Source organism: Gorilla gorilla, chromosome 8 (genome assembly GCF_029281585.2).
Source record: "Gorilla gorilla gorilla isolate KB3781 chromosome 8, NHGRI_mGorGor1-v2.1_pri, whole genome shotgun sequence".
Lineage (NCBI taxonomy): Eukaryota > Metazoa > Chordata > Mammalia > Primates > Hominidae > Gorilla > Gorilla gorilla.
The window spans coordinates 22,414,979-22,438,821 of NC_073232.2; the positions used below are offsets into that span (position 1 = coordinate 22,414,979).

Here is a 23,843-nt window from a genome sequence, read left to right on the forward strand (position 1 = left end):
GTAGAAATGCAATTGATTTCTACCCTGTGAAGAGGCTGTCAGTCTTGCATCTCTTAGTAAATTTATTTCAGCACTCCTGATTGCTTGTAGATATGTCTGTTCTTTGGATTCTCTTTCAGCCAGTTGTAATATTTTGCTGTCTGCATCATCAATTAATGAGTTAAATTAATTTAAAAATCTTGGACACATGTTCATTATATATATACATGCATATATTTATGCATATATATTCATTATATATTATATATGCATATATATGCACATATATACATGTATATATATGCACATATATACATGTATATATTCATTATATATGCATATATATGTGTGTATGTGTATATATATGTGTGTGTGTGTGTGTGTGTGTGTGTGTGTGCATTTTTTGAGACAGAGTCTCCCTCTGTTGCCCAGGCTGGAGTGCAGTAGCACAATCTTGGCTCACTGCTACCTCCACCTCCCAGGCTCAAGCGATTCCCATGTCGCAGCTTCCTGAGTAGCTGGGACTACAGGCGTGTGCTACCATGCCCTGCTAATTTTTGTATTTTAGTAGAAATGGGGTTTCACTACGTTGGCCAGCTGGTCCTGAACTCCTGGCCTCAAGTTATCCATCTGCTTCAGTCTCTCAAAGTGCTGGGATTACAGGAGCGAGCCACCACACCTGGCTTATTTTATATTTGTATAAGAACCATGATTTTTTACTTCTACACATTTATAACAGTGCAGATACAGCATATTGCTTTCTGATTTTCCTATTCCATGACAAATTGGAGAGTTCTGAACAGGGCAGAAATGAAGACTGACCAAGCCATAGAGACCTCATTTTAGATTAGTTATGAGACTCTCAACCTGTATGTCTTGGTAAAGTTGTTCAACCAGATATTAATTCACTTAACCAAATCTATCTCCTTTTACTTACAAACAGGCTGTTTATAAGTCCATTTGTTCATAACTTCAAAGTGATTAAGAGGGGGTTAAAGTTAAAACTTGCAATCCCCAGATACATTTCTGTCAATGATGACTGTAGGTCAGACTTCTACAACTTTAAAATCGGGCATATATTTCTCCTTTTTGCTCATTTACATTCTAATGGACACCCTCTGCCAAGATAGACCAGTCTATTATTGAAAATCCGGACCGATCTTCTTGTATAGTATCGAGGAGAAATGTGTGAACCCAGAAAGTGTCACCCTTCAAGACAGATTGTGAGTGGGTAACTGGGTCTAAGTCCTGAATGGAGCTGAGAGCCATTTGCCAACTGGAGGTTACACTTGTACCCTATACAAGCTGAACAGTAGTTAAACTTTGGAGCTTTCATAGCCGTCTGGCCCTGTCGATGCCAGCAGAATCAACTGCTGCTGGAAGGTCCCATTCTACCATCTGGACCTGATCCATGAACTGGGATCTGTGGTCAGTTTTAACATCAACCAATCAGGATTGAGCGAGCTTACATGCCTCATTTGCATAGCAGACTGGAGGGGGATCCCGGGCTGGAACTTTCCCCAGCAAGACAGTCCCCTCTTGGTTCTGGTGGAGTGGACTTTTGTTTCCTACAGAAGGCGTCCTCTCCCCAGTTTGAAAACTGCTTGCTGGAATAACGTCTCTTTTTCTTTCTTTTTTTTTAGAGACAGGATCTCTCTCTGTCGCCCAGGCTGGAGTGCAGTGGCACAATCCTAGTTCTCTGCTGCCTTCAACTCCTGGGCTCAAGGGATCCTCCCACCTCAGCCTCCTGAGGAGCTATAGGCACATAACACCACACCTGACTAATTTTTGAATTTCAATTTTTTGTAGAGGTGGGGTCTGATATGGTTTGGTCTGTGTCCCCACCGAAATTTCATCTTGAACTGTAATTCCCACATGTCGAAGGAGGCACTGGGTAGGGGCTGATTGGATCACCGGGGCGGATTTCCCCCTTGCTGTTCTCGTGATAGTAAGTGAGTTCTCATGAGATCTGGTTGTTTAAAAGCGTGGCACTTCCCCCTTCGCTGGCTCCTGCTTTGCCATGTTAAGACGTGCTTGCTTCTCTTTCGCCTTCTGCTGTAATTGTAAGTTTCCTGACGCCTCCCGGTCGTGCTTCCTGTTAAACTGTGGAACTGTTAGTCAATTAAAACTCTTTCCTTTATAAGTTATCCAGTCTCAGGTAGTTTTTTTTTTTTTTTTTTTTTTTGAGGCGGAGTCTCGCTCTCTCCCCTAGGCTGGAGTGCAGTGGCGTGATCTCGGCTCACTGCAAGCTCCATCTCCAGGGTTCACGCCGTTCTCCTGCCTCAGCCTCCCGAGTAGCTGGATACAGGCGTCCACCACCACGCCCGGCTAATTTTTTATATTTTTAGTAGAGACGGGGTTTCACTGTATTAGCCAGGATGGTCTCGATCTCCTGACTTCGTGTTCCACCCGCCTTGGCCTCCCAAAGTGCTGGATTACAGGCGTGAGCCACTGCGCCCGGTCAGTCTCACGTAGTTCTTTAAAGTAACGTGAGAACGGACTAATACAAAGTCCCACTATGTTGCCCCGGCTGGTCTCAAGCTCCCGGGCTCAGGCGATGCAGGTGATCCTCCGGTTTTGGCCTCCCGAAGTGCTGGGATTACAGGCATGAGTAACCATGCTTGTCACTCGTATGGGTCTTAGGGGTGAGAGATGAACAGATCAGTTTGGGGCTTTTTTGTCATGTATACGAACCCGAAGTCCGATCTATAAAAGCCACTTTAGGGAGTGTCAAGAAAACAGGAGTGAACGTGTAAACAGAAGCCAATGCATAAGGTTTATGTTTGGGTCTGACTCAGAAGGAAAAACAATACACCTATGAAGATGAAAAAGGCCGTGTCTCTGAAAACCTTTGAGCTCTTCAGAGAAGTGCATCACATATGCAAGCTCTTCTATGACCCTCCTTACCTTTCATCCCCTATTGGCAGTTGTATGACCTTTCTATTCCCAGCACCTGTCACAGCACCCTGTAATGATTGGAACTCATGGTTGTGCTTTGAGTGGGAAGGTGGGCAGAGGGTGAGGACATCCTGTGTAGGAACATAGGACCAAATGTTGGGTTAGCATGGCAGGGGTGGCTGACAGATTATTCTCTGACTGGCAAAGTCAAAGAACCTGAAAAGACAGATGTTTTCCTGTATTCCAAAAGGCTTTCAAACAAATGTGTGAATATTTGACGTAGTAACTTCACTTATAGAAACCCGATTAGCCTAAAGAAATAGCCAGCAAGGCTGGGCGTGGTGGCCACGTTTGTAGTCCCCGTACTTTGGGAGGCTGAGGTGGGTGGATCGCTTGAGCCCACAGTTTGAGATCGCCTGGGCAACATGGTGAAACCCTGTGTCTACAGAAAATACAAAAATTAGCTGGGCGTGGTGATGCGTGCCTGGAGTCCCAGCTACTCAGGAGGCTGAGGTGGGAAGATCAATTGAGCCTGGGAAGTTGAGGCTGCAGTGAGCCTTGATAATGCCACTGTACTCCAGCCTGGTTGACAGAACAAGACCTTGTCTCAAGAAAAGAGAAATAACCAGAAAGGATATATGACAATAACGTCTGTCAGCATTATTTGTAAATGTTAACCCAATGTCCAGCAATTGGACAATGGTTAGGTAAATAAGATGAAACACCGGGCAATATTATCATGCAGACATTCGACATGTAAGTGAATCATGGTTCATGTTGTTGGGAAATGAGCATGAGAGAAAAAAGCAAGATTCTGATTTCAGTATAAAGAAGGTTGTCAACAAAGTAAAATACCGATGGACAGAAAAGAAATCAAGGGAATACCCCAGATGTTCTCATGTGTTATTTCTTGGTGAAATTATCAATGATGAAATTATCAGTGATGTTATTTCAACAAAGATCACAGAGGCTGGATTCTTGTGCTGGTTATGTTATGTTGGCTACAGATGACAGTAACGCTTTGGGTTGTTTTTTGATCTTTACCTTCCTTTGGGGATAGATTATGCGACTGAAGTTTTAAAAAATTGGGGAGATGGGGCACGGTGCTCACACCTGTAATCCCAGCATTCTGGGAGCCGAGGCGGGCGGTTCATGAGGTCAGGAATTTGAGACCAGCCTGGCCAACATGGTGAAACCCCATCTGTACTAAAGATACAAAAAATTAGCTGGGCATGGTGGTACGCGCCTGTAATCCCAGCTACTTGGGAGGCTGAGGCAGGAGAATCGCTTGAACCTGGGAGGCGGAGGTTGCAGTGAGCCGGGATCTCACCATTGCACTTAACCTGGGCGGCAAGGCGAGACTCCATCTCAAAAGCAAAACAAAACAAAAAACACTGGGGAGAAAAACCATAGCTAACAAGTGCTGAGATTTAAACTACCATAGATGTTGTTTTTGAAATGTTGTTTGAAAGCAGTTGAGAGCAGAAATGAAGATGACGGAACAATGCAGTTTCTTTGCCTCCCTTGGTAAAAATTTATCTATTTTCCAATAAGTTAAACAAATCGTTTTGACTGGAATTATGCTAGTGCTTTATTGGGTGGGGCCTCCTTAGTTATTTATATGCTGTTACAGGACGAATTATGTCTCTTTCAAAATTCATATGTTGAAGCCTTAACCCTCAATATCTCAGAATGTAACACATTTGGAGATAAGGTCTTTAAACTGGTGATTAAGTTAAAATAAGCCCCTTACCTTTTCCTTAGCAAACTAATGCAGGAACAGAAAACCAAATAGCCCATGTTGTCACTTATAAGTGGGAGCCAAATGATGAGAACACATGGACACAGAGGGGAACAACACACACTGGGGCCCACTTGAGGTTAGAGGGTGGAGGAGGGTGAGGAGCAGAAAAAATAACTGTTGGGTACTAGGCTTAGTACCTGGGTGACAAAGTGATCTGTAAAACCAAGCCCTATGACATGAGTTTACCTATATAGCAAACCTGCACATGTACACTTGAACCCAAAATAAAAGTTTAAAACAACAGCAACAACAAAAATGAGGCCCTTAGGGTGGGCCCTAGTCCAAAATGCCTGGTGTCCTTATACGAAGAGGCAGTTAGAACACAGACACACCCAGAGGGAAGGCCATGTAAGGACCCTGTGTGTTTCTGAGCTGCAGGTCTGGAGTAGCCACGACTTGGCATTGCTTTTGTCTGAGAGGTTTAATTGATAACACAACAGAGCAGCCCCAAATAGCAGAGCAAGCTTCTCCCTCGGCTGCCAAGGAGCTGCAGATCTCCTTCCTGGGTCCACCTGCCTTGGAACTGGGGCTCTGGCCTCTTGGCTGAGAGGGTCTGAGTTGGGGCTGAATTCTTCTGAAGGCAAAGGAGGGACAGGTGCTGTGGGCCCCCCGGCCTCACACACACAACAGGAAGCATCCGATGGGTACTTCCAGGGGGTCATCCCTGGCCATAGAGCAATTTTGCAGAGATTATAAAATGGTCTAACTGTCCTTCCCACTTGAACTCCTCATCCCTTCTGCAGCCCCAGGCCCTGTGCAGGGAGGCGCTGTCTGAATGTGGTAAGAAGCGTTGTAAATTCAGTCTTTCATTTAAATTCTCATAAAAAATTCTTCTTTTTTTCTTTTTTTTGAGACAGGGTTTCGCCCTGTCACCCAGGCTGGAGTGCAGTGGCACGATCTCAGCTCACTGCAACCTCTATCTCCTGAGTTCAAGTGATTCTCCTGCCTCAGCATCCCAAGTAGCTGGGATTACAGGCACGCACCACCACTCCTTACTAATTTTTATATGTTTGATAGAGACAGAGTTTCACCATGTCGGCCAGGCTAGTCTCAAACTCCTGACCTCAAATGATCAAGTGCCTTGGCCTCCCAAAGTGCTGGGATTACAGGCGTGAGCCATCGTGGCTGGTCCGTTTTCGTTTTTTTTTTTTTTTTTTCTTGAGACAGGGTCTCACTCTGTCCAGGCTGGAAGGCAGTGATGCTGTTATAGCTCACTGTTGCCCCAAGCAATCCTCCTGCCTCAGCTTCCCAAGTAGCAGGAACTACAGGTGTGCACCACCACCATGCCTGGCTAATTATTATTTTTTTGAGACAATGTCTTGTTATGTTGCCCAGGCTGGTCTTGAACTCCTGGTCTCAAGTGGTCCTTCTGCCTTGGCCTCCCAAAGTGCTGGGATTACAGCGTGAGCCACCACACCCTGTTTAAAAATTTACTTTTTGATGTAAAACATAAATTCTTGTAGTAGTGAGATAATCTCTCACAGCTCATACAATTTGTTAAGTAAAAAGCTTGGGCACTGGAACCCAACTGTCTAAATCCAATTCCTAGCCTGGCTAGTTAGAAGCCGTGTGAGCTTAGGCCCTTTACTTAACTTCTCTGATCACTGCTTTCCTTGCCTATAAAATGGGGGTGATACTGTACCTACCTTGGAAACAGGAGGATTCAATGAGTTTGAAACACAGGCAGCACTTAAAACATGCTGGGCATACAGGAAGCATTCAGTACATAATAATGAGTTCTTTTATTGTGGTAAAATATGCATAACAAGGCCATTGCGGTTGCTCACGACTGTAATCTTAGCACTTCGGGAGGCCAAGGTAGGCGGATCACCTGAGGTTGGGAGTTCAAGACTAACCTGACCAACATGGAGATACTTCATCTCTACTTAAAATACAAAATTAGCCGGGCGTGGTGGTGCATGCCTGTAATCCCAGCTACTCGGGAGGCTGAGGCAGGAGAATCGCTTGAACCCAGGAGGCGGCGGTTGTGGTGAGCCGAGATTGCACCATTGCACTCCAGCCTGGGCAACAAGAGCAAAACTCCGTCTCAGAAAAAAAAAACCATATATACATAACATTTACCATTTTAACCGTTTTTATTTTTATATTCATTAATTATTATTATTATTAATTTTTTTTGGAGACAGAGTCTAAAGCTGTTGCCCAGGCTGGAGTGCAGTGACGCAACCTCGACTCACTACAACCTCTGCCTCCTGGGTTCAATCACAATTCTCCTGCCTCAGCCTCCCAAGTAGCTGGGACTACAGGTGCCCGCCACCACGCCTGGCTAATTTTTTTGTATTTTTAGTAGAGATGGGGTTTCACCATGTTGCCCAGGCTGGTCTTGAACTCCTGAGCTCAGGCAGTCCACTGCCTCAGCCTCCCAAAGTGTTAGGATTACAGGCATGAGCCACTGTGCTTGGCCATTTTAACTGTTTTTGATAGTACAGTCTGTGGCATTAAGTATGTTTACATTGTTGTGCAACCATCACGACCATCTATCTCCAGAGCCTTTTCATCTTCCCAAACAGAAACTCTGTCTCTGTGAAACAACAACTCCCCATTCCCTCCTCCCTTAGCCTCTGGCAACCATCATTCTACTTTCTGTTTCTATGAATTTGACTACTGTAGGGATCTCATATAAATAGGATCATACAGTATTTGTTCTGTGATTGGCTTACTTCCTTTAGCATAATGTCCTCAAGGTCCATCCATGTAGCATGGGTTAGAATGTCCTTCCTTTTTAAGGGCAAATAATATTCCATTGTATGGATAGACCACATTTTAAAAATCCGTTGATAAACACTTTGGTTGCTTCTACCTTTTGGTATTATGAATAATGCTGCTATAAACATTTGTACTTAAATGTCTCTTTGAGACCCTGTTTTCAATTCTTTTGGGTATATACCTAGAAGCGGAATTGCTAGATCCTATGGTCATTCCATGTTTAATCTTTTGAGGAACTGCCATGCTGTTTCCCACAGCGGCTGCACTATCATTCTCATGGTTTCAGACACCATCTATAAGGCTGATGAATTCCAGCTTTATAGCTACAGCTTTATGCTGCCCCTGAGTTGTATGCAATTTCCTACTTGATCTTGTCAGTTAGATGTCTCATGGATCTTCTTTGAACTGCTCCTCCTCCTTGCCCCTCTCTCACTTTCCCTCATTTTGGTAAATGGCACTAACTGAGCAGAGTTGCCCCAGCTGAAAACCTTCTGCAGAGCCCAGTGCAGAAGGAAGATGTGGAGCCTCAGCCAGGACCAGGGAAGTCAATCCCCCCTTCCCACAAGCCCGTGGCCCCAACCTACAGTGGACAGGCCACCCCAAAGGGATCCAGGGTGGATCCCAGGGTGGATCCAGGGAGAGCCCTGGATCACCAGGGAAAATATTCCTTGACTCCACTTGGGGAGGAATTTATCTTGATTGAATGTGTACCGTGTGCCAGACATCATCTAGGTGATGGGGATACAACAGAGAACAGAACAGATGAAATCCTGTTGTCATGAAACTTTTATTCTGTGAGGCTGCACTTACTCTATGTCTATTACTAAGCACTTGTCAAGAGCCAGGCCCTGACCTTGCACTAAGATACAGCAGTGAGCAAAATGCACAAACATATAATTATATATGGTGATAAATTAATTCATTCAGCCAGTAGTCCAGATTGCTATATGAACACATAGCAGGTGATTAGATCTGGCTTGGGAACTGGGGAATTCCTAAAAAATGTAAATTAAATAAAATTTATTTATTTATTTTCTGAGCCAGAGTCTCTGTTGCCCAGGCTGGAGTGCAGTAGTGCAATCTCAGCTCACTGCAACCTCCACTTCCCAGGTTCAATCGATTCTCGTGCCTCAGCCTCCCGAGTAGCTGGGACTACAAGTGTGCACCATCATGCCTGGGTAATTTTTTGTATTTTTAGTAGAGTTGGGGTTTCACCATGTTGGCCAGGCCAGTCTTGAACTTCTGGACTCAACTGATCCACCTGCCTCAGTCTCCTAAAGTGCTAGAATTGCAGGCATAAGCCACCGCGCCTGGCCAAATGAACTTTATTTATTTATTTATTTATTTATTTATTTATTTATTTTATTTATTTATTTTTTTGAGACAGAGTCTCGCTCTGTAGCCCAGGCTGGAGTGCAGTGGCGCGATCTCGGCTTACTGCAAGCTCCTTCTCCTGGGTTCACGCCATTCTCCTGCCTCAGCCTCCAGAGTAGCTGGGACTACAGGCGCCCGCCACCACGCTCGGCTAAGTTTTTTGTATTTTTAGTACAGACGGAGTTTCACCGTGTTAGCCAGGATGGTCTTGATCTCCTGACCTTGTGATCCGCCCGTCTCGGCCTCCCAAAGTGCTGGCATTACAGGCGTGAGCCACCGCGCCCAGCCCATGAACTTTAGTTTTAGGAATCATTATAGATTTGATTTACAGAGAAATCATGAAGTTTATATAAAGAGTAGTTCCCATATATCTTGCACTGTTTCCTCTGTTTCTAACATCTTACATCAGTATGGTACGTTTGTTACAATATTGAACCAGTGTTGATACCTTATTATTAACTAAAGTCCACAAGATACTCAGATTTTTCTTTTTCTTTTTTTTTTTTTTTTCTGGAGATGAAGAATCTCCCTGTTGCCCAGGCTGGAGTGCAGTGGCATGATCTTGGCTCACTGCAAACTCCACCTTCTGGGTTCAAGTGATTTTTCTGCCTCAGTCTCCTGAGTAGCTGGGATTACAGGCACCTGCCACCAAGCCTGGATAATTTTTGTCTTTTTAGTGGCAACAGGGTTTCACCATGTTGTCCAGTCTGGTCTCGAACTCCTGGCCTCAAGTGATCCACCTGCCTCAGCCTTCCAAAGTGCTGGGATTACAGGCATGAGCCATGGTGCCCAGCCAGGTATTAGATTTCTGTAGTTTCTATCTGATGTCATTTTTCTGTCTTAGGATCCCATCCGTGTAACCATATTACATTTAGTCACACGTCTCTTTACGCTACCCTTAGCTGTGACAGTTTCTCAGCCTTTCCTTGCTTTTGATGACCTTAACAATTGTGAAGAGTATTCATCTAGTAGATTTTGTAGGATGCCCTCTATTAGAATTTGTCTGGTGTTCTTCTCATGGTTAAATTGGGGTTATGGGTTTTGGGAGGAAGCTTACCGAGGTAATGTCCATAGTGGTGGCTCAAGCCTGTAATCCTTACCCTTTGGAAGGCCGAGGTAGCAGGACTGCTTGAGGCCAGGAGTTCAAGACCAGCCTGGGTAATATAGCGAGACCCCATCTCTAAAAAAAAAAAAAAAAATTACCTCAGCATGTTGACACATGCCTGTGGTCCCATCTACTTGGGAGGCGGAGGCAGGAGGATCGTTTGAGCCCTGAATGTTGAGGCTGCAGTGAGCAGAGATTGCGCCACTGCGCCCTCTAGCCTGGATGACAGAGGGAGACCCTGTCTCAAAAAAAATTTTTTTTTAATTTTTTTTTTTTAAAGAAGAATGGGGGTTATGTTCATGCACCACCTCCTGGACAGTGTGTTTTGTTTTTAACAGTGTTATTGAGGTATAATTTACATTCCACAAAATTCACCTGTTTTAGGTGAACAGTTAGATGAGTTTTAGTAAATGTATACAGTTGTGCCTGAGGGAACTGCTCTGTGAGCTGACAACCAAAGGATAGGAGTAATTTAATGAGACAAAGGAAGGAAAAAACTGCTCCAGGCAGAGATGATGGCGTGAGCCTCTGCAGGGAGCATAGCACATTTAAGGAACTCAGGTGAATCCTGAATTGCCATGAAAGGGCAAAATATGTCACCCCAGTTCATTCACTGTGCTTCCTATTTCATATTTAATATTTCTTTCCAAACATGTGAGAGTCAACAGCATATTAATGCCTAAATGCATAAACTCTAGTTATGCAAAACACTTGTCTAGAACAACTCAGTCCCTGATGGTTTACTCAAGGTTTTACCATAACAAGAAGTAAATATTAGGACTGTAAAATTCAGAATGGTCCCTGAGGGGGAATAAAATTGTAATAAAAAAATTTCCTCCTTTTTCAGGTCTTGTTTCAGTGAGAATGTAAAGTACGTGCGCTATGTGCTTTGTGATGAAGTCGTTGATTTATTTCACTTTGGAACAAGCACACCACAACAAAGTGAGAATGAGAAGGTAATTGAGAGGGAGAAGAAGGAAACGGAACTGTACGTAGAAATATATCCTTATATGAACTTAGATTCTGAAATAAATCCAGGTTGTAAAAACACCAAAAGGCTGTTTCCATGAGTGAGGCAACCAAGAGGCCCTCTCAGGACTTCTGTGGGACGTTGGAATCCCCTGGCATATATGAAATCCAAATTTGTCAGGATAGGTAAGATTGGGCTGCGGTAACAAAGAAAACCTTTGTTTTCAATGGCTTCATGCTGAAGCAGCCTCGTTGTCGGGGGTGAATACTGGAGGTTCGCCATCTCATGCTAGGGGATGAGGATGTGGGCACACAAGAAGTGAGTTTAAAAGTGGAGGCTTAATAGTGAGAGAGATTTAATAGAGAGAAAGAGAAAAGCTCTCTCTCCTGCAGAGAGAGAGGGGCTCCCGACTGGGTCTTCCGGTCCCGTGGGGAAGTGCACAGGGTTTTATAGACTGGCTTGAAGAGGCGGTGTCTGATTTACATAGGGCCCAAAGATTGGTTGGACCAGGTGTGACGTTTACATAGCACAGGAAGAAAGTGGCCACTCCACCCTGATCTTTTATTATGCAAATGGGTTTTCTCCCTGGCCGGCACCATGTTGTCTGCTCCTTACTGTACACATGGTTGATAAAGAAAAGGGAAAAGGGAGCCTCCATGTTGAACATTCCTGGCCCCAGGTAGCCTTTTCCTATTGGCACAGCTGCCGGAATTCACCTGTGCAAGCTTCCAGCTTGCTTATCTATATCTGCAGCTCGAATTTACAGGCTGCTTTTTGTTAGAAAAGAAATGATTTGGGGGCTGTTTTTCATTAAAAGGGAAACCTTACCGAGGACTTCCTTATCCTCACTACTGCCTAAATAATTTCTTTTTAACTCTTATATCAATACAACAGGTTATTGTTTGATGTAGGTCAAGTGGCTTTCCTTGGTGGCCTTCCTCCAGTAATTGGTTCAGGAATCTAGGCTCCATCCATCTTGTGATGGTGTCATCTCCATCATGTGCCCTCAAGAATTTGCCACAGACCAAGTGTGGTGGCTCATGATGCTTGTACTCCCAGCACTTTGAGAAGCCAAAGTGGGAAGATTGCTTGAGTCCAGCAGTTTGAGACCAGCCTGGGCAACCTAGTGAGACCCCATCTCTACAAATAAAATTAGCCAGGCATAGTGGTGCACACTTGTGGTCCCAGCTACTTAGAAGTCTGAGGTGGGAGGATCCCTGGAGCCCAGGAAATCAAGGCTACATTGAGCTGTGATCACAACACTGCACTCCAGCCTGGGTGACAGAATGAGACCCTCTCTCAAAAAACAATTTGCCACAGAACAGGAAGAGAGAGGGTGGATGATGACATGGGAGATTTTACGGGCAGGCTTGGAAGTGGCATACATCCCTTCTGCCCCTGTCCTTTGGTCAGAATCCAGTTATAGTGGCCCAATCTCAGGGCGAAAAAGGCTGGGAAGCCAGCTGGGTGTGGTGGCTCGTGCCTATAATCCCAGCACTTTGGGAGGCTGAGGCGGGCGGATCATGAGGTCAGGGGATCGAGACCATCCTGGCTAACACGGTGAAACCCCATCTCTACTAAAAATACAAAAAAAATTAGCCAGGCGTGGTGGCGGATGCCTGTAGTCCCAGCTACTGGGGAGGCTGAAGCAGGAGAATGGCATGAACCCAGGAGGCGGAGCTTGCAGTGAGCTGAGATTGTGCCACTGCACTCCTGCCTGGGTGACAGAGCAAGACTGTCTCAAAAAAAAAAAAAAAACAAGAGAAAAAAAAAAGGCTGGGAATTATAGTCTTGTGTACATAGGAAGAAAACAATAAAATGGGATTTGGTGAAGGTACAATATTATCTTTGCCACAAGCTCCTAATTTTGTTGTTAGATGCTTTCCAAGTTATAAAAGAATCCAGCTTGTTGTAGCAGATGTAACATAGGTGTATAAAGATGAAACTAATGACCTCCCTACTCTCCGTCTCCTGGCTTCTATGCCCTGTGTTGCCTGCCACACCACCCTCCTTGTTGGTGTAATTGTATTCCACATGCATGAATGGTTCAGGAGACATTAACTCTGGAAGGCCCTTCTGAACTGGAAGTTCTCCTGATAAACATTCTAGTTGCTGAAAAATGCCCAAATGAAATGTTTGTCCAAGAAGTCCGGCAGGTTGACAGGGGAGCGATAGCGTTTTGCTGGAATTTAAGATCCACTGCTTTCATTTATGTTTTCCTCGGTTGACTGCAGTGTTTGGCAGGAGCTGTGGCAATGGAAAGACCTGGGTTCAGGACCTGGCTCTGCCTCCTACCCTCTATGTGACTTTGGACAGGTAGTAAACTCTTCTGAAGTTTACTATTTACCTCAGCTTTGAAGCAGAGATCTGGTGTCTATCCCATGTGGTATTTGCAATGCTACAAGATAAAGTCTAGTCTTAAATCTGCCGGATTGTTGGGTACCTCTGACGTCTCAGCATCCACAACTAGAGACCAAGCCAGCTCTTATTTCAAATGTGTACAGTGGGTCGGGCGCAGTGGCTCAGGCCTGTAATCCTAGCACTTTGAGAGGCCGAGGCGGGCGGATCACTTGAGTCCAAGAGTTTGAAACCAGCCTGGGCAACGTGGTGAAACCCTGTCTACGAAAAATACAAAAATTAGCCAGGTGTGGTGGTATACACCTGTAATCCCAGCTACTCAGGAGGCTGAGGCAGGAGAATCGCTTGAACCCGGGAGGTGGAGGTTGCCGTGAGCGGAGATCACGCCACTGCACTCCAGCCTGGGTGACAGAGTGAGACCCTATCTAAAAAAAAAAAAAAAAAAAAAAAAAAAAACAAGTGTGTCAGTGTGACCGAGAAGCTGGGTTAATCCTCAGCAGAGAAAAGTTCCATATGATGGGGAGGAAAGGAAGAGCAAATATACACTCAAAAATGTCTGGGTTTGACGGTTTAGAGTAATCATTTAGGAAGGAAAGAAGATATATAAGGAAATCTAGACTGGGGAATTTGGAAATTAGAAGCTTGTTGAGAAGGATCAGGCCATTTTGCTACTAACTTTCCTGTTCATTAGTTATGCATAGTTCCCTTCAACAGGGTCAGAGCCCCCCTGTGACAGATCTTGTTTGTTTTTTTTTTTTTTAAATGAAGTCTCACTCTGTTGCCCAGGCTGGAGTGCAATGGCACAATCTCGGCTCACTGCAACCTCCGCCTCCTGGGTTCAAGTGATTCTCCTGTCTCAGCCTCCCGAGGAGCTGGGATTACAGGCGTGCGCCACCACGCTCAGCTAATTTTTTTGTATTTTTGTAGAGATGGGGTTTTGCCATGTTGGCCAGGCTGGTCTTGAACTCCTGACCTCAAGTGATATGCTGGCTTCAGCCTCCCAAAGTGCTGGGATTACAGGCATAAGCCACCGCACTTGGCCTGCAGATCCTGTTTCTAATGACTCAGTGGAAGAAAACGTTCAGTGATGCTCCCAGGTGGCAGTGTCCCAGAGAAGGGATTGGGTTGTCCAGTGCTTTAGCTGCTTTGCAGTTTAATGTAACAGGGATCTAAGAGCAGAGGAGCGCAATGAAAGGCAAGCGTCGACTCTCACCTGTCAATGTTGAGTGGGTGGTGGGAAGAAATGATGATAACCAACAAATTAAAACCAGAAAGTGCCGGGTGCAGTGGCCCATGCCTGTAATGCCAGCACTTTGGGAGGCCAAGACAGGAGGATCACCTGAGGTCAGGAGTTTGAGACCAGCCTGGTCAACATGGCAAAACCCCGTCTCTACTAAAAATTCAAAAATATAGGTGGGTGTGGTGGCTAGTGCATGTAGTCCCAGTTACTTGGGAGGCTGAGACACGAGAATCCCTTGAACCCGAGAGGCAGAGGTTGCAGTGAACCGACATCATGCCACTGCATGCCAGCCTAGGTGACAGACTGAGATTCTGTCTCAAAAAAAAAAAAAAAAAAAATTAAAATCAGCAAGGTCACATTGAAGAACTCAGCAAAAAGGAGAAAGGACAGGCACCTGAATAATAAAACCTTGGGTATTTACACAAACCTACAAAGGAAAAGAAATGGAAAAAGGGTTTATCAGTAAGTGTTCGGTAGAAAAAAGCAGAAATCACCTTAGATATTTCAAACAGAGACAGCTTGAATGCAGGAAATTAAGTTATAAAGCTGGTGGAAGGACTGGGAGAGCAAAAATGGGAGAGGTGTGTCACCCAGAGATTAGAAACTACAGGAAGCTGGGAACATACTCCATGTAGTTAAATTCTGGGCATTAAAACTGCTTATCATCTGAAGTTTTATGAACAGCTGTGAGTAGAGTGTGGTGACTCATGCCAATAATCCCCCAACTTTGGGAGGATTGCTTGAGGCCAGGAGGTCAAAGCTGCAGGAAGACCAGCCTGGGCAACATAGCTAGGCTCTATTTCTAAAGAAAAAAAAAATTTAGCCGGGCATGGCGGTGCATGCCTGTAGTCCCAACTACTTGGGAAGCTGAGGTAGGTGGGTTGCTTGAGCCCAGGAGCTCAAGGCTGCATTAAGCTATTGATATAGGAGTTAAAAAGAAATTATGTAGGTAGCTAGTGAGGGTAAGGAAATCTTTGGTAAGGTTTTAAAAGATTTCCTTTTACTGAAAAGCAGCCCCCAAATTATTTCTTTTCTAGCAAAGATCAGCCTGTAATATCGAGCTGCAGACATAGATAAGCAAGCTGGAAGCTTGCACGGGTGAATGCCAGCAGCTGTGCCAATAGGGAAAGGCTACCTGGGGCTAGGCATGTTCAACATGGAGGCTCCACCTTCCCTTTCCTTGCCAACCACGTGTACAGTAAGGAGCAGACAACGTGGCACCGGCCAAGTAGAAAATCCATTTGCATAATAAAAAGATTAGGGTGGGGTAGCCAGCTTCTTTGTGCACTATGTAAACGCCACACCTGATCCAACCAATCTTTGGCCTTCACAGGAGAGAGAGCTATTATCCTTTCTCTTTCTTTTGCCTATTAAACCTCTGCTCCTAAACCCACTTCTTGTGTGTCCACGTTCTCAATTCCCGTAGTGTGAAACAACGAAACTTGGGTATTTGCCCCAGACAACGACACCGCTTCACTACAATCACACCACTGCATTCCAGCCTGGGTGACAGAGTGAGATCCTGTCTCTAAAAAAAAAAGGAACAAGGACAGTTCTGTAGCTTTTCTGTTCTTCGTGCGGCAGTAGTCACATCTGACAGCAGGATTGGCCAGAGGGTTTTTTGTTTTTTTTTTTTTTTTGAGACAGAGTCTTACTTTTCGCCCAAGCCAGAGTGCAGTGGCGCGATCTCGGCTCACTGCAAGCTCCGCCTCCCGGGTTCACGCCATTCTCCTGCCTCAGCCTCCCGAGTAGCTGGGATTACAGGTGCCCGCCACTGCGCCCGGCTAATTTTTTGTGTTTTTTGTAGAGACGGGGTTTCACCGTGTTAACCAGGATGGTCTCGATCTCCCGACCTTGTGATCCGCCCGCCTCGGCCTCCCAAAGTGCTGGGATTACAGGCGTGAGCCACCGCGCCTGGCTGGCAAGAGGTTTTATGGACTCTGGGTATGGTGAGTTTTTGAAAGGAGGCAATTAAATTTGGAAGGAGCATAATCGTGGGTTTGTGGAAGGCATGGTGAGGGGCACACTGTGGGTTCTCTCTCAGGGACAGCTTGTTCCTCAGGCTCCTCCATCTTCTTGCTGTCCTGGGCTGCCATTTCTCTCCGCTTGCTTAGCTCTGCCTTCTCATCACTGTCCGCCAAGCCTTTACTGGGTGAGGTGCCCTCACATACCCAATTATTTCTGTCCACATGTCCATTGTTACATACACATTTGGTGTTAACAGGGAGCCCAGATGTGTCCTCACCGATTTCACCATTGACAGTAACTCGGGCAGGGTCCATAGTTCTTGTGACAAGTCATCAAATGACAAATTTTTCCATTCTTAAGTCCCTGATCAGTACTCTGGAGTAGGTGGATTGGGCATTTCCAGAGTGATGCATGACGTTTATCTCTTCTTTGACATTTACCCTTCACCTAAGTTGGAAGATTCAGTGTCAAAAAAGAAATGCTTTCACTTAACCCTATCCCTAAGAGCTTTCCAATCTCCCTAGAGCAGGGTCAGTTTCCCCTTCCTGAGAAGCTTGTTCCAGACTTAGCAAGGCATCTCATGTATTCCCCAATCTACCCCCATGGGCACTGGGCTGTTCTAAACCAATTTCACTGGTAGGGTTCTTCCCTGCCCCACCCTCTCCATCCTCACCTAGGCCTCCTCCTTCACACTCTGTTACTGCTAAAAGTTCTTTCAGCAGAGAGGTGCTTACCACAGGAGTCTCCCTGACACTCTCCCATCCCCAGCCTGCCCCAAGGAAGGTGAAATCTAGGCAGCTGCTTACAGAATGTTCTCAGCAAGCCAACTGCAACTCAGAGTGATGGCTGGGAAAGCCAAGACGCAAGATTTCCTGCCAGGTGAATCAAAGGGACCTGATTTCTCCCAGGCACTGTAATTTACGGTTTACAAACCATCTTACATGTTAATTTTTTTTTTTTTTTTTCTGAGACAGAGTGAGACTCTGTCACCCAGGCTAGAGTGCAGTGATGCAATTAGCCCACTGCACTCTGGAACTCCTGGACTCAAGAGATCCTCCAGCCTCAGCCTCTCAAGTAGCTGGGGCTACAGGTGTGTACCACCACATCTGGCTAATTTTTTTATTTTTGTAGAGATGGGGATGCGGGATCTTGCTATGTTTCCCAGGCTGGTCCCAAACTCCTAGGCTCAAGTGAACCTCCTGCCTCAGCCTCCCAAAGTGCTGGGATTACAGATGTGAGCCACCTTGCTGGCCCCCATCTTGCGTATTAACACACATCATTAATTTGACTCTCATGTAAGTCTGGGGAGGTGGTTGTTTTACACAGATGGCAAAATAGAAGCTCAGGGATTAGGGGACTTATAGCTGGTCACACAGTAAATAGCTGGGCCAGAAATCAACTCCAGATCTTCAGACCTTTCTCCTAGTACCAGACAAGGGACTAACCTAGTAAGACATAGTGAGTGCAGACGTTTGCAGCAACTGCCCTTGCAATTCCAAAAAGATGAACTTGCCCTTGAGAGCCTAGTGAGAAGGGAAAGGAGGAAGATGCGGGTGGAAGGAAGAGAGGTCTAAATGGAGCTCATTCTCTTGGCTTAGCGTCACTGCCCTGAGAACGTCAGGGAGAATTGTAATGTAGGTGAATTTGGACTGCCGTTGATCTCTTCCTTCATCTAAGCATTTAGCATTACTGCAGTAAAAAGAAACCTGTTTATTTTAATGTGCAGTATATTCTTAATCTCTCAGTAGAGATTGGGGGACAAAGCCATCTCATGGAGCAAAAGTATGGACTTTGGAGGAGGATAACAACAACCTGCCTATTTATGGAGCTCTGACTAGGTAACAAGGACAGTTCTGAGCACTCATTGAATTCTCATAGTAATCCTATGAGATAGGTACTGTCATTTGTTGTACAGATGGGGAAATGAAGGCACAGAGAAGTCAACTAACTTGTTCGAGGTCATACAGCTAGTAAGTAGGGGAGGTGGATTTGAACTAAGCAGTTGGGCTCCAGAGCCCAAGTTGTCAATGACTCCTCATAGTCAGGGATGTTGCTCAAACTCTGAGCTCCAGGAGCCTCATCTGTAAAATGGGGATAAATATATATCTTGTTGCCAGGCACAGTGGCTGGCTTACGCCTGTAATCCCAGCACTTTGGGAGGCTGAGGCAGGTGGATCACCTGAGGTCGGGAGTTCGAGACTAGCCTGACCAACATGGAGAAACTCTGTCTCTACTAAAAATGCAAAACAAATTTCCAGGCATGGTGGTACATGCCTGTGATTCCAGCTAATCGGGACGCTGAGGCAGGAGAATCGCTTGAACCCAGGAGGCAAAGGTTGCGGTGAGCCAAGATCACACCATCGCACTCCAGCCTGGGCAACAAGAGCGAAACTCTGTCTCAAACAAAAACAAAAATTAGCCGGGTGTATTGGTGCGCACCTGTAATCCCAGTTACTCAGGAGGTTGAGACAGGAGAATCTCTTGAACCCAGGAGGCAGAGGTTGCAGTGAGCTGAGATCACGCCACTGCACTCCGGCTTGGGTGACAGAGCAAGACTCCACCATCTGAAAAAAAGAAAAAGTATATATATATATATACATTTGAGTTGTTAAATGAAAGACTCTATGTATATTGCCTGGCGCATGGTAGGTACTCAGATATTGGCTGTTATTATTACAAATCAGCTCACTGTGCCTACATTTGTACATTTGAAGCCTGCCCCGTGGTTCCTTGGAATTCAAGCCCGGGTATAGGAGGATAAACGTCTCGTCTGGATCCTGACAGCATGTGGATAAGGAAGAATCTTAGCCCCACAAACTAGCCTGTGATGTTGGGGAATTCACTTAACCTTCCTGAACATGCTCTCTGTTTTGCAAGGGAGAGATAATATTTCTCTTACAGGGTTGTTGTAAGAATGAAATGAGATCATGCGACCAAGCCTCAGACAAAGAACGTGTTAAGTAAATGTTAGCTCTTATTGTTAAAGGCACATTTTTGGCAAAGCAAGCTCTCAGGAATGGATAGGGGCTGGGTAAAATGAGGCTGAGACCTACTGGGCTGCGTTCCCAGATGGTTACGGCATTCTAAGTCACAGGATGAGATAGGAGGTCAGCACAAGATACAGGTCATAAAGACCTTGCTAATAAAGCAGGTTGCAGTAGAGAAGCCGGCCCAAACCCACCAAAACCAAGATGGCGACAAGAGTGTTCTCTGGTGGTCCTCACTGCTACACTCCCACCAGCGCTATGACAGTTTACAGATGCCAGGGCAACGTCAGGAAGTTACCCTATATGGTCTAAAAAGGGGAGGCATGAATAATCCACCCTTGTTTAGCATATCATCCAGAAAGAACCATAAAAATGGGCAACCAGCAGCCCCTGGGGGCTGCTCTGTCTGTGGAGTAGCCATTCTTCATTCCTTTACTTTCTTTTTTTTTTTTTTTTAGATGGAGTCTCACTCTGTCGCCCGAGCTGGAGTGCAGTGGCACGATCTCTGCTCACTGCAACCGCTGCCTCCAGGTTCAAGCAATTCTGTTGCCTCCCGAGTAGCTGGGACTACAGGCAAGCGCCACCACGCCTGGCTAATATTTGTATTTTTAGTAGAGATGGGGTTTTACCATATTGACCAGGCTGCTCTCGAAGTCCAGACCTTGTGGTCAGGCTCGTCTCGAATTTCTGACCTCATGATCCGCCTGCCTCGGCCTCCCAAAGTGCTGGGATTACAGGCGTGAGCCACTGTGCCTGATTCTTTACTTTCTTAATAAACTTTCACTTTACTGTATGGACTCATCCTGAATTCTTTCTTAGGTGAGATCCAAGAACCCCTCTTGGGGTCTGGATCAGGGTCCTTTTCCTATAACAGATGGGTGGCAACGTGAAAGCAGAGTGTGGTGGTGAAGGACCCCCGTTAGGGGGCACTATTTCAGCACATTTTCCAAAGGTTAATATCTATCGGTTAAAAAAAAAATTTGAAAAAGCTGATCTGTTCACTACCGTATTAAAAGAAGAGTGGTTTGACTCAAAAACCCCAAAAGGCGGTAACTGGAACATTGTGCTGTTTTATGCTCCCGTCTCTCAAGCCAGGCTCGTGCTTGTGATATCGGTAGTCCTAGTGCGTTAGAGGAGAAGGGATTGGGACTGAAGGTGTATTGTGATTTTTTGGCTGCAGCAGTCTGGGCCCTGCACTTCTGGTATGTCAGGAACTGCAGATCAAACTGAAATCTCCAGGATTCAGGCCCCATCCGGATTTGCCTGGAGGGCTGTTGGGGCAGATCCCAGGCCTGGCACCAATGCTGAAAGGCAACTTTTAGCCCAGCAAGGCCACACATCGTCCTCCCAGACCTTCCTCAGGATCTTAGGAGTACGTAAGAACCTACACCATGGCCCCGCGCTGGGGTGCTGGGGGTGATTCAGGCTTCTCTCCTCTTCAGGGAGGAAGAGCATAGCACAGGGGCTGGATTGACGTCCTTCTTGGCCACAGGCATGTGCGTAGGAGGCAGGACTGGGGTGAGGCACCTTCCTGGGGCTTGCAGGCTTTCAGAGGTTGAGGCAGCGCCTGTCCTTGTGGAAAACCAGTGTTAGAATTGGAGGAAGTATTGCATACTATGGGGTTGCTGAGAGAATCACAAATACCCATGAAATGTCCCAGAAATGGTGAGAGAAGCTTTTGGTGGCTGAGGCACTCAAATGGTAGACAGGGTTGGAGCCAGAGAACTGTTTCTTATAACTTTAATGGGGGATGTTTGGTTTGGGATCTGGTCTCTGGCAGCAGGCAGAGTCCCCACCCTCCCGTTGAGTGATCACCCAGAGGTGAAAGAGCTGAAGGTCGTGAGTGAAAGTGTATATTTTTGCTGCAAGCAAGAGGTAACCTCCAGGCTCTGGAAGCTCATCTTGAGGTCACTGGTTTGGTTTGGCTTGCCACGAGGGCTCTCTTTTTGCTCAGTAAAGCCCAGATCGAGGATTGATCATCAAAGACGCAAGTGGCCAAGGTGGCAAGCAATCTGATTTTTATTAGGTTTCTTGGGACAAAGCTATGCCTTGCCTACCTTTTCATTCCCTTCTCCACCTCTCATTGGTACTAATATATGTTTTTTTTTTTGTTGTTGTTGTTGTTTGTTTGTTTGTTTTGAGATGGAGTCTCACTCTTGTCGCCCAGGCTGGAGTGCAGTGGCACAGTGTCGGCTCACTGCAACTTCTGCCTTCTGGGTTCAAGCGATTCTCCTGCCTCAGCCTCATGAGTAGCTGGAATTACAGGCGTGCACCACCATGTCTTGCTAATTTTTAAATTTTTAGTAGAGACAGGGTTTCACCATGTTGACCAGGCTGGTCTCGAGCTCCTGACCTCAAGCAATGCGTCTGCCTTGGCCTCCCAAACTGCTGGGACTACAGGCGTGAGCCACCTGATCATCCTCGTTGATCACTGAGTAGATTCTGGAGTCCAGAAGTAGTGCCCAGTGAGGCACTATCTTTCACTCTCGGTCTCCAGGAGCTGGAATGACACCTAGATTTGGGCTCTGCGTCCTCTCAGCAGGGCTGGCTTCACACAGAGCTCATGCTCAGAAGGACCCTGGACTTGGTTAATGCTATGCTGCTGCCATCTTGGAATTTTTCATTTTTCTTATTTTACAACTTAAAAAAAATTGTGATAAAATATATATAATATAGTGATTTGCCACAATTAACAAGAAAGCATGCACACACACGCAGTTTTATATGTGTATGTGTGTGTGTGTGCACTTTAATTTTTAATTGTGAGACATTTTATTTTAATTGTGAGACTGTCTTTTTTCTGAGACAGGGTCTTACACTGTCACCCAGGCTGGAGTGCCGTGGCGTGATCACGGTTCACTGCAGCCTCAACTTCCCGGGCTCAGGTAATCCTACCACCTCTACCTCCTGGGTAGCTGGGACTACAGGCATGTGCCACCACACTCAGCTATTTTTTTTTTTTTTTGTATTTTTTTGTAGAGATGAGGTTTCGCCATGTTGCCCAGCCTGGTCTCAAACTCCTGGGCTCACGCGATCTGCCTGCCTCAGCCCCCCAAAGTGCCGGGATAACAGGTCACCATACCTGGCTATTTTCACTATGTCTAAGTGTACAATTCAGTGGCATCGATTCCACTGATAATGTTGTGCAACCATCACCACTATCTATTTCAAAAACTTTTTGTTGCTCCAAATAGAAACTCTGTACCCATTAAGCAGTGACTCCCCATTTCCCCTCCCCTCAGTCCCTGGTGTCCTCTAAAGTACTTTGTCTTTATGAATTTGCCTATTCTGGGTATTTAATAGAAGTGGAATCATGCAATATTTGTTCTTTTGTGTTGAGCTTATTTCTCTTGGCATAATGTTTTTGAGGTTCATCCATATTGCAGCATGTGTCAGAATGTCATTCCTTTTTATGGCTGAAAAAGCTCCCATCATATGGATATACCATTTATCCATTTATCTGTTGATAAACACTAGAGTTGTTTCCACCTCTTGGCTGTTGTGAATGGTGCTGCTATGAACATTGGCATACAGGTATGTATTTCAGTCCTTGTTTTCAATTCTTTTCTTTTTGTTTTTTTGAGACAGAGTTTCCCTCTTGTCACCCAGGCTGGAGTGCAATGGTGTGATCTTGGCTCACTGCAACCTCTGCCTCCTGGGTTCAAGTGATTCTCCTGTCTCAGCCTCCCGAGTAGCTGGGATCACAGGCGTGTGCCACCACGCCCAGCTAATTTTTTTGTATTTTTAGTAGAGTCGGGGTTTCTCCATGTTGGTCAGACTGGTCTCGAACTCCTGACCTCAGGTGATCTGCCTGCCTCGGCCTTCCAAAGTGCTGGGATTACAGGTGTGAGCCACCGTGCCCGGCCTCCTGAATTACCTCTCCTTTATATGGCTCAGCCTCGATGACCAGAAATTAACCATCACCTCTATCTTGGGGCCCACTTAAGGTCTGCTGGTCTTCCTGTGGACAAACGTGGTTTATTTGTCTGTATGTGCCACACTGTGGAAGAACAGTTTGCTTAAGACCATTAGCTTGAGGACTGAAACCACCGAAACCCACATAAGCTTGCTTATGTCTGCATTATATGACTACTACCATGTGGTCTTCATAACATGACTTTACTATTCCACTGTCTTTACCAATCTATTTGTCTGTTCTCACATTGCTATAAAGAAATGCCTGAGATGGGGCAACTTATAAAGAAAAGAAGTTTAATTGGTTCACGGTTCCACAGGCTGTACAGGAAGCATAGTGGCTTCTGCTTCTGGGGAGGCCTCAGGAAACTTACAATCATGATGGAAGGTGAAGGAGAAGCAGGCATGTCTTACATGGCTGGACCAGGAGGATGTGGTGGGGGAGCTGCCAAACACTTTCAAACAACCAGATCTCGTGAGAATTCACTCACCATCATGAGAACAGCACGGAGGGGAAG

General features: G+C 45.7%; 1 long non-coding RNA gene across 1 annotated transcript; it reads left to right on the top strand.

Moving 5' to 3' along the window:
• The first annotated feature begins 1,954 nt into the window (after positions 1 to 1,954).
• Positions 1,955 to 16,401, top strand: LOC129524923 (uncharacterized). The gene is made up of 3 exons (XR_008668893.1): positions 1,955 to 2,042; positions 10,735 to 10,843; positions 16,263 to 16,401. It is a non-coding gene; the product is annotated as an uncharacterized lncRNA (long non-coding RNA).
• Positions 16,402 to 23,843: the final 7,442 nt, after the last annotated feature.